The 15398-nt window shown below is 43.1% G+C and overlaps 1 long non-coding RNA gene and 1 pseudogene across 4 annotated transcripts in view; both read left to right on the forward strand.

Moving 5' to 3' along the window:
* Positions 1–15398, forward strand: part of LOC123456268 — a 41380-nt gene that overhangs the window by 10547 nt on the left and 15435 nt on the right. For 2 of the 4 annotated variants that reach the window (XR_006634434.1, XR_006634433.1), the window contains exon 4: positions 13936–14052. The exons of the other annotated variants lie outside the window; for them this stretch is intronic. This is a non-coding gene — a long non-coding RNA (uncharacterized LOC123456268). Of the gene's footprint in view, positions 1–13935; positions 14053–15398 lie in introns of those variants that run through there. 4 annotated transcript variants of the gene reach the window in all.
* On the forward strand, positions 2967–6710 carry LOC123456267 (annotated as a pseudogene).

Raw genomic sequence — 15398 nt, forward strand, 5'->3', positions numbered from 1 at the left:
CCTCACAGATCTTTCCATGGTCTGTCCCAGCAATGTATGATGTCTTCAGCAGTTGGGTCTTATCATTAACTTCTGGTGTGTAATCAAGTGCTCTGACAAAACTCTGCCTTGTCTGATTTGGGAAATCTAGTAGGTTTCACTGAGCAACAGCACATTGTGGATGTAAACCATATCCTGGTACACGGAATTATAGGCCAGCACCAAAGGGAGAAAGAAAAAAAGAAAGAAAGAAAGAAAGAAGACAGAAAAGGAAATGGAAAAAATTAAGATTAGTCTTCATCTTACCTCTCTAGGGCCCTTTGATTCAGGTACTCCCCCTAAAATCTTCTTGAGGTTCCACGTTTTATTCCAACTTCCTGGATACAGGATTCTATGATACCAGTTCATTTTGCATTCAGTTTTGTGTCCCCCACCCACCTTTCCCCTTCCCCCAAGCCCTACCCTCCCTTTGTCCAAGCTTTGAGATGCCATTCAGGTATGTCAGCCAGTCAGGCTGATCTAGGTTAGGAACCACATGTGAGTGAGACCATGTGACAATTATTTTTCTATGATTGTGTGGGTTCACTTAGAATGATCTGTTCCAAGTTTGGCCACTTCTCTACAAATTTCATTGTGTCATTTTCTTAGTACTGCTGAGTGGATTTCCATCATGTAGATATACTACATCTTGGTTATCCATTCATTCAATGATGTGCACTGAGTTGATTCCACGTCTTAGCTATTATGAATTGAGTAGCTATAAATGTTTTGAGCAAATATCTCTGAAGTGAGATGTGGAGTTTTTAGGGTAAATGACCAGTAAGGGAATAACAGGGTCTGTTGATACCTCTATAGTCATCCTTTTCAGGACTCTCTATATTTATTTCCATACAGGCTGTACCCTCTTACATTCTGTGATGGTTTGATTCAGGTGCCCCTCATAAAGTTAGGTATTCTGAATGCTAGTCTCCCCAGCTGATGGCAATTGGAAATTAAAGCCTTCTACGGAGACAGAGTATGGTTGGTGAATGAGTGTTCCTATTCATCCACATCCTCACCAACATTTGTTTTCATTTGAGCTTTTAATGTTTGCTATCCTTACTGGGGTATGGTGAAATCTCATATTTGTTTTAATTTGCATTTCCCTAATGGTTAGGGCTGTTGAACATTTTCACATTTTCTTTTTTTTTTTTATTTTTTAATAATTTTTTTTTAATTTTTTATTTTTTATTTGAGAGCGACAGACACAGAGAGAAAGACAGGTAGAGGGAGAGAGAGAGAGAATGGGTGCGCCAGGGCTTCCAGCCTCTGCAAACGAACTCCAGACGCGTGCGCCCCCTTGTGCATCTGGCTAACGTGGGACCTGGGGAACCGAGCCTTGAACCGGGGTCCTTAGGCTTCACAGGCAAGCGCTTAACCGCTAAGCCATCTCTCCAGCCCCATTTTCACATTTTCTTAAGTGTGTGTATGCCATTTGTTACTCTTCCTCTGATAACTCTCTATTTAGTTCTCTGCCCCAATTTTTGGAGTGGGTTGTTTGATTTTTTTATTGCTTAGTTTTTTTTAGTTCTTTTTAGATTCTAGATATTAGGCTTCTGTCAGTGGTAGAGCTGGCAAAGATTTTCTCCCATTCATTGGATAAGCTACTGGATTTAGTTATGGTATTTTTGTCTGTGTAAAAGCTTTTTAGCTTCATAATATCCTTTTGGTTGAGTAGTTGTTTAATTTCCTGGGCTACTGGGGTTTTGTTCAGGAAGTCTTGTCCCAGTCTGCTATCATGGACTATGCCTTCTATTTTTCTTCCAGTAGTTGAAGAGTTTCAGGTATTATTTTGAAGTCTTTAATCCCTTTGAACTTATTCTGTGTGTGTGTGGAGAAATGAGTGGGTCTAATTTCATTTTTCTACATATGGTCATCCAGTTTTTCCAAAAACCATGTGTTGAAGATGCTAACTTTTCTCCAGTCTATTGGCCCATTTGTCAAAGATCAAGCAACTGTAGTTACTTGACCTAAGGTCTGGGGCTCCAATTATGTTCCATTGGTGTATGTTTCTGTTTTTATTCCAGTACCATGCTGTGTTTGTTACTATGGCTTTGTAATGTAGCTTTAGATACCTCCAGAGGTTTGTTGTTATTGTTGTTGAGAATATATTTGGATATCTGAGGTCTGCTGCCAATCCATATGAATTTTAAGCTCAATTTTTTAATCTCTGTGAAGAATGATGCTGCTATATTTTTTGGTAGGATATTAAATCTATATATATATTGCTTTTAGTAGAATTGCCATTTTCACAATATTAATTCTACATATTCAGGCACATGGTAGGTTTTTCCATTTTCTCAAGTCCTCCTCAATTTCGTTCTTGAGTTTTGTTGTTTCTTTTAAATTTTTTTTGTTATATAGGCCTTTCACATTCTTGATTTTGTTTATTCCAAGGCATTTAAATTTTTTGTTGATATCGAAAATGGGACAGTCTCACTGATTTCTTTCTTTGTATAATTATCCATTGCATATATAAAAGCTACTGATTTTTTGGCATTGATTTTATATCCTGCCACTTTACTGAAGGAATTAATCACCTTTAAAAGTTTTGAGATGGCCTGCCCGGCCCCAGCCCCCAGCCGCACGGGGCCGTGGGAGGGGCGCAGCGTCCAGCTTCGCAGGCGGCGGGCCGGGGCGGCGGGGCAGACAAAGCGGCTAATGAATGGGCGCACCCGCCGCGTCGTCAGCAGCCGCAGGCCCGCGCTGCGCCGAGCCGACGCCCCAGGAAGTGTAGAAGGATCGTGTATGGGCTGTCAGCATGGTGGGTCTCCTGTCTGAGACCAGAAGCAAATCTTTGCTCCCCACACTGAGAAGCGTTGAGTAGCAGCACCACTGAAGAGAATACTCTGTGCCCTGTGACACAGTGTGCCCATGTGCATGGCACACTTTGTTTTCAGTACATTCATGACCAGCCATATGAATAGAAACACCTCAAAGACGGAATTATTATGAAAAAGTAAAGGAATCTGCATCTGGGGCACCAGTGAGCATTTGGGGCAATTTTATTAACCTGAAATGTCGGGATGATGAAGCAGCCAGGATAGTTATGGTTGGCCATGGAGGATAAGCAGGAAGCTTGTCCCAAAGGGGACAGTGATTTTAGTTCAGACAAAGTAAGTTTCAAAATAGAGAAGGAAGATGACCAAATCCCTACTCACGGTTTGGAAAGAGTGGACTTTAAGAGAGAGCCGGAGGACATGAAACAGACAGACAGTGGTGACGAGCAGGCAGAAATCAGGGTGGCAAGCTGTCCCTGTCAGGCCCCTGGGAAATACTTACCTGCTGAGAGTGAGGATGACTATGGATCGCTTTTCTCCCAGTATAGCAGCACACTGTACAACGTAGCCATGGAAGCTGTGACTCAGAGCCTTCTTTCCAGCCGACATATAAGCTCCAGGAAGAAATCTCCTGCTTGGAAGCATTTCTTCATCTCGCCCCGAGACAGCACTAAAGCAATATGCACATACTGCATGAAGGAGTTCAGTAGGGGCAAAAATGAAAAGGACTTAAGTACAAGCTGCCTCATGAGACACGTGAGGCGGGCCCATCCCACCAAGCTCATTCAAGAAGATGGAAGTATGTCAGCAGGGTCTTCCTTTCCTGCCCCCTCGCTCCTGCTTCCACCACAGCCTGCAGGTGTAGGGGACCTCAGTACCGCACACTCACCCATCAGACTTGTACAGAAAATGGCTCCTAAGATCCCATCCCCTGACCGGATAATGGAAGAGTCAGTCTGTGGTCTCTTCTGAAGAGGTGTCCTCAGACGTGTCTGTCAGCGAGAAGTCTAGCAGAGAAGAGGCCCTGGCGAGCTTGTCCCCCGACCTTTCCATGATCCATTATGATGACACTGCAGAGAGTGTGACAGAGAGAAACCTTCCCCTTCCCAAGAGCACACCTGGGTCAAGGAGGAGGTCAGCTGTCTGGAAGCACTTCTATCTGTCACCACTTGACAGCTCCAAAGCTGTCTGTGTGCACTGCATGAACGAGTTCAGCAGAGGGAAGAATGGGAAGGACCTGGGCACAAGCTGCCTCATCAGACACATGTGGAGAGCGCCCTGCTCCATTGCGCTCCAGGAGAATGGAGGCAGCATGGGTATCCCACCCTTGTACCCCACACCCCCAACTCTGCTGCCTGCCCTGCTGCCCCCAGAGGGGGATCCGAATTCTGTATCATCATCTCCAGGGAAGCCAGCCAAAGAGTTTCCTTCTGCTTCCTCACCCCCAGACAGGCAGGGCAGTGACATACCATCACATTCAAATCCTGGAGACATCATGTCCCAGGAAAATATGTCCATGTTGTCATCTTCCGATGATCCAGGTGAGGCCTCTGTGGTATCCTCTCCAGAGAAGCAGCCAGGAAACATGGCAAGTCCAAGGTTTGAATCAGGCACTGTTTTCCAGCAGAACAAAAAGGTCATGAAAAGACTGAAATCAGAAGTCTGGCACCACCTTTCTCTGGCCCCCATGGACAGTCTGAAGGCAGTGTGTCGGTACCGTAACTGTGTCCTCAGTCGGGGGAAGAAGGGAGATGTGGGCACCAGCTGTTTGATGCAGCATCTGTACAGACTCCACCCTGAGATTGTTGGGAGCCAGAAGGGCTTTCTTGGTACAAGTTTGGCAAATTCTCCATATGCCACTTCGGCTTCTGCAGAAAGTTCCTCCAAATTAACTGACTTGCCAGCAGTAGTCAGAAAAAAAACATCAAGGCATGTTCTCTGCAAACAGCAAGAAGACCTCAAAGCTGTGGAACCACTTTTCTATCTGCTCTTCAGACTCCACTAAGGTAGTGTGTTTGCACTGTGGCTGGACCATCAGCCGCGGCAAGAAACCCACCAATCTGGGCACTAGCTGCCTCCTGAGACATCTACAGCAGTTCCATGGCCACGTGCTCAAGACTGACGTCTTATTGGCCACAGTGCCATGCTCTCCAGGCATCCGTGGGCCACCAAGCATGGAGACATCGGGAGCTTCCTCTTTCTGTGACACCACGGAAAAGTTCTATGACTCTCACCCCATTGCCAAAAAAATCACAAGTCTCATAGCTGAAATGATTGCACTTGACCTTTATCCATACTCTTTTGTAGACAATGTTGGTTTTAACAGGCTGCTCAAATACTTGAAACCTCAGTACTCCTTACCCTCCCCTTCCTACTTCTCTAGGACAGCTATACCAGGTATGTATGACAATGTGAAACAAGTAATTATGTCACATGTGAAGGAAGCTGAGAGTGGTGTGGTCCATTTCACCTCTGGAGTATGGATGAGTAGCCAGACCCATGAGTACCTAACCCTCACAGCTCACTGGGTCACCTTTGCATCCTCTGTCTGACCACATTGTGAGGACCACCATTGTTCAGCACTTTTAGACGTATCACAGATTGACTGTGACTGTAGCGGCAACAGCATTCAGAAGCAGCTGGAGGGCTGGTGGGAAGCCTGGGTGACCTCCATTGGCCTTCAGGTCGGCATCACAGTCACTGACAACCCAAGCATAGGTGAGACACTGAGTGAGGGGGAACGCTCAAGTGTGCAGTGCTTCAGCCACACGGTGGACCTGATCGTGAGCGAGGCCCTCAAGAGCCAGAGGATGGTGCAGAACTTACTGAGCATTGCTCGGAAGCTGTGCGAGTGGGTCCATCGATCACCCAGAGCCAGAGAGAAGCTTGCTGAGCTGCAGAAGGAGTATGAGCTGCCACAGCACCAGCTGATCCAGGACATGCTGTCCAAGTGGAGCACATCATTTCACATGCTTGAACGGCTCATCGAGCAAAAGAGGGCAGTTAATGAGGTGTCCACTGAGTATAACCTCAGAGAACTGATCAGTTGTGATCAGTGGGAGGTCATGCAGTCTGTATGTCATGTGTTGAGACCCTTTGACATTGCAAGTCAGGAGATGAGTACCCACATGTCCACTCTGAGCCAGGTTATCCCCATGATACACATTCTCAGCAGTGAAGTCGAGATGCTCTTTGGAGAGACAATGGGCATCGACACCATGCTGAAGTCACTGAAGGAAGCCATGGCGAGCCGCCTGTCCGCCACCCTCCATGACCCCAGGTACATCTTTGCCACACTGCTCGACCCTCGCTACAGAGCCTCCCTGTTCACAGAGGAGGAGATGGAGCAGTACAGGCAAGATTTAATCAGGGAGCTAGAAATACTGAATTCTACCTCAGAGGACATGGCCACCTCCAATGGCTGTGACTCAGGGTCCCCATTGAAAGACTCTAGTGCAGAGGAGAGCCTGTGGTCACTTGTGGCACCAATGAAGAGAAGAAGTCAGAGAGAGAAGCTGCCTGAAGACATGGTGCTCTCGTATCTGGAGGAAGAGGTGCTGGAGCACAGCTGTGACCCGCTTACCTACTGGAACCTGAAGCGGTCCTCCTGGCCGGGGCTTTCTACCTTGGCAGTCAGGTTTTTGGGCTGCCCCCCAAGTGCAGTCCCCTCAGAAAAGCTCTTCAGCACACTCACAGAAGCTGGCAGCTTCCAGCCCAGGCTCACCACGGAGCATTTTGAAAAGCTGATTTTCTTGAAAGTTAATCTTCCCTTTATATACTTTCAGTACTCACACACGACAGGCCACAAGTGCTGACTGTTGTGCCAGGGCTGACTTGCCTGGCAGGGGCCATGGAGGACACCAGATCAGGCATCTGGGGCCACTTGCCAGCTCTCATATATGTCCACATGTGCCTTACTCCTTCTGGCCAGGTATCGTGGCATGTTTTAGAAGTCCACTATAAACAACCTGTCTTGTCAGTTATGAAACAGAGTGATCAGGTTTAATTCCTAACTGTAAAGGTTTTTAAAAGTTGGGTGTGTAATTTGTTTTCCTAAAATGGAGAGAAGATGTAAACAATTTTATGTGTAGCTTTTTTATTCAGTTGTGTAAAAGCCACAAATCAGGTGCTGTATTTTAATTAAATGTTGCTTTAATTGCAACAAAATGGCTTTCGTGACTGTCAGATGAAACCTGTAAATAGGAAATAAAGGTTAAGCCATCCTGACTGAGCAGTTTTTAACTGCAGACTTTAAAGTATGTTGAGAGACTGTTCTGAAAGCTGATTACTAATGGCAGAAACCAGTCATTTGAGAGCAGAACTGAACATAAACATATCATGGAATGTCAGTGGTTAATTGGTCACAAAAACTTTCTCATTCCAGGTGATTGCATTCAGGTTTTAGACTGTCAGTTAACTCAGAGATCCCATTTATCATGTGCTCCTTGAAACTGCATCCAAGTTATAAATCCATACTTATGTTAGTCATTGCATAATACAACACATTTACAGCAGATGGCCTGTTGATCAAATCTCCATGCCTCTGATTTAGCGTCTCTGTGCTATGAAGCTATCTCTTAAGATATGTGCACTGACCCCCAATTTGATAAGACCAAGATTATTTGAGGAAATAGCTTGTTTTATTGCAGCCATGAGAAAAGCCTTAGGCATTTAGATGTTTTTCTATGACAGGGAAGATTCAGCCATCACTGGGGTACTATAGAATTCCAAAGACATCAGAATGAAATAGCAGTTGTCAGATTCCTTTCACAATATGCCTCCAAAGTTTTTGCTTTAACATCTAAGAAAAGGTCTTCATTTTCTCCTTTCAAATCAATTTAAACATTCTGGGTGAGACAAATCATTCATTTGCATATGGACTTTTAGAAAAGCTGTCCTTTTGTTGAGATACTGTATCTAGACTTAATCTAGTCTAAATTTGAGTAGACTATAGCATATTTATAAATGGTGGACTTGGATTCTGAAATTAAACTTTATTTGCAGTTTTCAAAAAAAAAAGTTTTGAGATGGAGACCTTTTTCAGGTCACTTATGTACAGGATCATGTAATCTGCATGCAGGGCTAACCTGACTTCTTTCCAAATTGAATCCCTTTTATTTCTTTCTCATGTCTTATTTATTGAGCTAGGTCTTATATTACTATATTGAAGAGCAGTGGTGAGACTGGACACCCCTGTCCTGTCTTCTTTCCAATCTCCGTGGGAACTCCTTGAGTCTTTCCCATTACATATTATTTGGGCTCTAGGTGACATTTTATATATATATAATCTTTATTATATTGAGATATAAACCCTCCATGGCATTTTTCCCAGTGTTTTGATCATGAAGTTGTGTTGTATTTTGTTATAGGCCTTCTCTGCATAAATTGAGATGACCATGTGGTTCTTATGGTTAAGTTTATTTATGTGGTGTATTACACTGACCAATTTTTGTATGTTGCACCATCCCTGCATCTTTTTGATGAAGCCTACTTGATCAAGGTGGATAATGCTTTTGATGTGTTGTTGAATTTGGTTTGCTGGGATTTTGTTCAGGATCTTTGCATCAGAATTCATCAGGAACATAGGTCTATAGTTTAATTTTCTTGTTGCATCTCTGTCTGGTTTTCGTATTAGCGTGCTAGCTTCATAAAAGGAGTTGGAGAGAATTCTCTGGTCTCTGTTATGTGAAAAACTTTGAGAAAAATTGGTTTCAGTTCTTCAGTGATGGTTTTATAGAATTCAGCTCAGAAACCATCTGGTCCTGGACATTTCTTTTGGGGGAGGTTTTTGATTACTTTTTCAATCTCCATGGATGTGATACATTTCTTTAGGAGATTAATTTGCTGTGAGATTAGTTTTGGTAGGTGGTATGTGTCTAGAAATACATCCATTTCTTCCATATTATTGAATTTGGAGTACAGGTTTTGGAAGTATGCCCTGGTGATTCTTCAAGTTTCATTGATGTTTCTTGTGATCTGTCCTTTTTCATTTATGATTTTGTTAACTTGAGACCTTTCTCTCTCTCTCCCTCTCTCTCTTTGCTTGATCAGATTGGTCAGGTTTGCCAGTCTTGTTTATTTTTTCAAAGAAGTAGCTCTTCATTTCATAGTTTATTAATCTTTTTTTCATTCCCTATACATTAGTTTATGTTCTAATCTTGATTATTTCTTTCTACCTGGAGCTCTTAGGGTTGGATTCTTCTTGTTTTACTAGTTACTGCATGTGGACAGTTAAGTTATTAATTTGGGAGTACACTGTCTTTGTTGTGAAGACCTTTAGTGCTATGAATTTTCCTCTTAGGACTACCTTCATTGTGTCCCATCAGTTTTGATAGGCTGTGTTTTCATTATCATTCAACTCTAGGAATTTTAAGATTTCTTTTTTTTATTTCTTCCACAACCCATTCATTGTTTAAAGGTATGTTGTTTAGTCTCCAGGATCTGGTAGAATTCTTAATGTGTTTTTTGCTGTTAATTTCTAGCTTTATAGCATTGGGATCTGATATGATATAGGAAATTACTTCAATTTTCCTTACTTTATGGAGGCACACCATATGACTTACTATAGGGCCAATTTTTGGGTAGGTTCATGGGCTGCTGAGAAGAATTTGTATTCTGTAGAGTTGGGATGGAAATTTCTGTAGAAATCCATTAGGACTAGTTGATCTATGATGTTTTTGAGCTTTATTAGTTCCCTGTTTATTTTCTGCTTGGATGATCTGTGTATTGATGATAGTGGAGTACTGAAGTCTCCAAGTATTATGGTGTTGGTGTTTATTTCTGTTTTGTTTTCAAGTAGATTTTGACTTATAAACTGTGGTCCACCTGTGTTTGGTGCATATATTTTTATGATTGTGATGTGCTAATGTTGGATCATTCCCTTGATGAATAAGAAGTGGCCTTCTAGCCGGGCGTGGTGGCGCACGCCTTTAATCCCAGCACTCAGGAGGCAGAGGTAGGAGGATCGCCATGAGTTCGAGGACACCCTGAGACTACATAGTTAATTCCAGGTCAGCCTGGGCTAGAGTGAGACCCTACCTCAAAAAAAAAAAAGAAGTGGCCTTCTTTGATTGCTTTTGGTTCGAAAGTCTATATTATCAGATATTATTATCACAATCAGATATTAATATAGCAAAGCCTGCTTTTTAAATTTCTATGTGCTTGAAATATAATTTTCCATTCTTTCACCCTGAGGAGGTGTCTATGAACTTTAGTGGTCAGGTGGGTTTCTTGAAGTCAGTGGATAGAGGGTCCAGTTTTTAATCAACCCTGATACCCTGTGTCTTTTTTTTTTTTTTAGAATTTTTTTTTTAATTTTTATTTATTTGAGAGCTACAGACACAGAGAGAAAGACAGATAGAGGGAGAGAGAGAGAATGGGCGCGCCAGGGCTTCCAGCCTCTGCAAACGAACTCCAGACGCGTGCGCCCCCTTGTGCATCTGGCTAACATGGGACCTGGGGAACCGAGCCTCCAACCGGGGTCCTTAGGCTTCACAGGCAAGCGCTTAACCGCTAAGCCATCTCTCCAGCCCCCCTGTGTCTTTTTTTTTCTTTGGTTTTTCAAAGTAGGGTCTCACTTTAAGTCAGGCTGACCTGGAATTCTCTATATAGTCTCAGGCTGGCCTCGAACTCACAGTGATCCTCCTACCTCTGCCTCCCGTGTGCTGGGATTAAAGGCGTGCGCCACCACGCCCAGCCCCCCTGTGTCTTTTGATGGATGAGTTAAGACCATTTATATTTAAGGTTATTACTGCAAGTATGAATCAGTTTTATATGAATCTGGTTATTACTGTTTGTATTAATCCCTACCATGAGGTGTTTTATGGGGCTTGGTGCTTTCTTGTGTTTTGCACATTTTTTAACCACGTCTATTTTTGGTTATTGTTATCTTCAGAGTGAGGCATTATGAAATAAAAGTGGGATTTATGATGTCACCATGGGGCATTTTGAACAGACAGTGGACATTGTGATGTGACAGTGGAGCATTGAGATGAACAAATTGGGGTATCATGTCATATTGGAGTATTGTGATGTCATAGCTGGGCATTGTCATGAGATAGTGAGTCATTTTGATGTCACAGTGGTGCATTGTGATGAGAAAGTTGGTTATTATGTCATGTTTGAGCATTGTAATGTCATACGTGGCATTGTCATGAGACATTCAGTAATTGTGATGTCACAGTTGGACATTGTGATGTAGTAGTAGGGTATTGTCATGTCATATAAAACATTGTCATATAACAGTGGGGCATTATGATGTCATAGTGGATCATTGTGATATCACAGTTGAGCATTGTGATATGACAGTGTAGTATTTTGATGTCACATTTTGATGTTACTGTGGAGCATTGTTATATCTCAGTGAGGCATTATGGTGAATATGTTGGATAATACAATATTTAGTTGGAGCATTGTGATGTCCAGTCATGCAGTTTCATGAGACAGTGTCATTGTGATATAACAGTTGGGCATTGTAATGTAGCAGAAGGTTATTGTGATGCCATAATGGAAAGTTGGTATATCACAGTAGAGTACTGTGATGTCACAGGAAGGAGATGTGATATCTCAGTGGGGCATTATGTCTCAGTGGGGCTTTGTGATGACACAGTAGAGCATTGTGATATAAAAGTGGGGCATTGTGAAATCACAGTGGGACATTCAGATATCACAGTGGGACATTATAATGTGCTAGCTGAGAATTATGATATATTAGGGCATTGTGATGTCATAGACGGGCATTGTCATGAGATTGTTAGTTATTGTGATTTCACAATCAGCATTTTGATATGGTAGAGAAGGATTCTGATGTCACATTGCAGCATTGTGATGCCATAGTGGGCCTTTGTGATCTCACTGTAGAGCAATGTAATATCACAGTGGGGCATTGTGTTGTAACAGTGGGTTTCTGTGATGTGACAGTTGGGCATGATGATGTCACAATGGAATATTGCTATATGCCAGTGGAACATTGTGCGATCCTCATGGGGTGTTGTGAAGAGACTGGTGCTTATTGATGTCACATTAGAGCATTGTGATGTCAGAGTGGAACATTGTTGTGTGACAGTGGGGCATTGTTATGTCATAGTTGGGAATTGGAATTTCACATTAGGTTATCGTGATGAGACAATGGAGCATTGTGATTTGAGAGGGGCTTTGTGATGCTACAGTGGGTCATTTTGATGTCACAGTTGAGCTTTGTGATCTGACAAATGTGGCATCACAGAGTAACATTAAGATATAACAGGGGGATGTTGTGAAGTCACAGAAGGCATTGTATTGAACAAGTTTGATATTATTGTGTCATATTGGAGCATTGTGATATCATAGCTAGGCAGTGCCATGAGACAGTGAGTCATTGTGAGGTCACAATTGGACATGGTGATGTGGCAGTGGGGTATTGTGCTGTCACATGGAACATAGTGATATCAGAGTGGGACATAATGATATTACAGTGGGGATCTGTGATATTCCAGTGGGAAATTATGATGAGAGAGTGAGACATTGTGATGTCACAGTGAAACACTGTAACATCCAAGGGAGAATTGTGATAAGAGAGCTGGGCATTGTTTGTTCACAGTGGTCCATTGTGATTTAACAGTTGGGCATTGTGAATTCACACTGGGGCATTGTGACATCACAGCTGAGCATTATGATGGGATCTTGTGGTATTGTGATATTATAGCGGAGCACTGTCATACCACAGTGGGGCATTGTGATGAAAATGTTGGGTAATATGATATCTAATTGGAGCACTGAGATTTCCAGTCAGGCATTTTTATTAAACAGTGTCATTGTACACAGTTTGGCAATGTGATGTGGCAAAAGGTCATTATGATGTCATAGTGGAACATTGTGGTATCACAGTAGGGTATTGTGATGTCACAGTAAAGCAGTGTGATATCATAGTGGGGCAGTGGTATGTCTCAGTAAGGCAGTGTGATATTACAGTAGTGCATTATGGTGAGCTAGTTTAGAATTATATCATCATGGTGTGTTATGATGTCATAAATGGACATTATCATGAGAATATGAGTCATTGTGATGTCATAGTTGGGCATTGTGATGTGGCAGAGAGGTATTCTGATACCACAGTGGAACATTGGGACATCACAGTGGGCATTCTGATGTCATATTGTATCATTGTGATGTCACAGTGGGGCATTGAGAATTGACAGTGGGCTTTGCAATGATAAATTGGGTCACTGTAATGTCATAGTTGAGCTTTGTTATGTAACAGTGGGACATTGTGATGTCACAGAGGTGCATTGTAATACCACAATGGGACATTGTGATGTCATAGTGGGACATTATGATGAACAAGTTGCATATTATTATGTCATATTTGAGCATTGTGATGTTATAGCTAGGCATTATTATGAGAAAGTGAGTCAGAGTGATGTTACAGCTGTACATTGTGATGTGGCAGTGAGGTGTTGTGATGTCACATAAAACATTATGATGTAACAGTGGGGTAATATGGTGTCAGAGTTGAGCATTATGGTGTGACACTAGGCAATTGTGTTGTCACATATGTGTACTATATTTTTCACAATGGGGCATTGTGAATTCAGAGGGAGTCTTCTGATGTCACAATAGGGTATTGTGATGTCAGATTTGAGCATTGTGTAGTGACAGTGGGGTGTGGTGATGTCACAGTGGAGCATTGTGATGTCAAAGTGGGGCAATGTGGTGATACTGTGGGGATTATGATGGTACAGTGAGCTTATGTTGCATCACAGTGAAGCATCGTGATTTCAGAGAGGGGCATTTTGAAGTAAAAGTGGGGATTTGTGTTGTACTATGGGGCATTTTGATCAGTCAGTTGGGCATTGTGATGTGACAGTTGGGTATTGGGATTTCACAGTCGGGTATTTTTTTAGGGGGTGGGGGTTAAGGTAGCATTTCACTTTAGCACAGGCTGACCTGGAATTCACTATGTAAGTTCAGTGATTAAAAGTGTGCACCACCACAGTCAGATATTTTGATGATACAGTGGGTCATTGTAATGTCAAAGTTGAGCTTTGTGATATCACAGTGGGGCATTGTAATGAACAACTTGGGTATTATGTCATATTGGCCTTTTGTGATGACATAGCTGGTCATTGTCATGAGACTGTGAATCATTGTGTTGTCACAGGTGAATATTGTGATTTGGTAGTGTGCTGGACCTCCCTGACCAGCAGGATAAGAACGACCAGCAAACAAAGATCCTTCTTGATCACACTTTATTGGAGAGCCTCTTGGTTAACAGGAAAGTTGATGGCGAAGGGGCCGGGGCGCAGGAGTGTAGCTGCTTTTATAGGGTGTAATACTACAAGACACCTACGGATTGGCTGCCACCTGCTCACCCACCACCCAGGGCCACGGGATAGGCCCAGGATGCATTACATCATGTGCACGCGCAGCATCAAGCAAGACTGTCGCCAGGATATGACCAAGTAGGGGGTTGTTCGTCACCACTCTCATCAGGAAGTCAGCGCCATCTTGTAATGGCGTCTGTAGCCGCTCCCTGCAGCTCCTCCTTTTTTGTTTAATAAAATGGCCAAGCGTAAATAGAAAACATGCCTTCCCGATCAGGTCCGCACCTCATGATGTGTTGACCGATCAAGGGAAGAAGTCCAACCTCCCCTTCCTCAGTGCAATGAGACAGGTCCCCTGAGAGTGCAAAGGTGGTGGTCAAACGAAAGCTACCATATTCCTGCCCATCCTCGTGCAATGGGTACTCTGAGACCCCGAGGGTGCAAGGGCCAGGGGAGCTATTTTCCCTTTAAGGCTGCCAGCCAGATTTGGGGAGAGGAGCCACATTCTAAGGCAGCGAGCGCTTGTGAAATGACCATTTTATCTCTCCTAGTTTGGGTTCGCAGGCGACAGACCAACCATAGGCAAAGCACACACCCTCCTAAGCAGCATACCAGAAACATTCCAGTTCCTACCCATTCCTTGAAATAGGAGAATGCAGATGATATCCAAGAAGCAAAGCCTTCTGCCAAGCTAAGATCCACTCGTGTGGAATTAATATGTACTATAGCTTGTCTTAATTCCTCCAATTCCCTATCAAATTCCTTAGACCAATTTTGCGAGAGGGCTAGCGACAAACTACAAGACAGATTAGCAGCTCTGGTGAAGTTTTCATAAGAGACACTAGTAACACACAATGCATTATACTTCCATTCACATCCCAGCTGAGCTAGCTGCCAAAGGATATCAACCTGTTCTTGGACTAAGTCTATTCTTTGGTTTAAAATTTGGATACCACCCTTTAAGTGAGAATTTAAAGCTGTCTGAGTGTCTAAGGCCTCTGAGGTAGAAGTAGCCAAGTTATTTAAAGTTTCAGCCGTCTGTACTGAGGAAGCTATGGCCACACCCGCCGCAGTAGCGGCAGCAGCTATCGCAGCCACGGCTGCGATAACTGCTGCTGTGATGCCAAAATCCCTTTTTTTCCTAAATAAAGTCAGCATGCTGGGAGCTTCCACAGGCACAGGGACCCAGGGAGGGACCCTAAGGACCATAGCATTCTTAAACTTTGGAGCATCCCAGCATTGGGACAAGAGGCAGGAGGTATTGGAGCAACTACTAAAGAAGGAATTACTGAGGACAAAC

The sequence above is a fragment of the Jaculus jaculus genome, chromosome 20 (assembly GCF_020740685.1).
Source record: "Jaculus jaculus isolate mJacJac1 chromosome 20, mJacJac1.mat.Y.cur, whole genome shotgun sequence".
NCBI classification, from domain to species: domain Eukaryota; kingdom Metazoa; phylum Chordata; class Mammalia; order Rodentia; family Dipodidae; genus Jaculus; species Jaculus jaculus.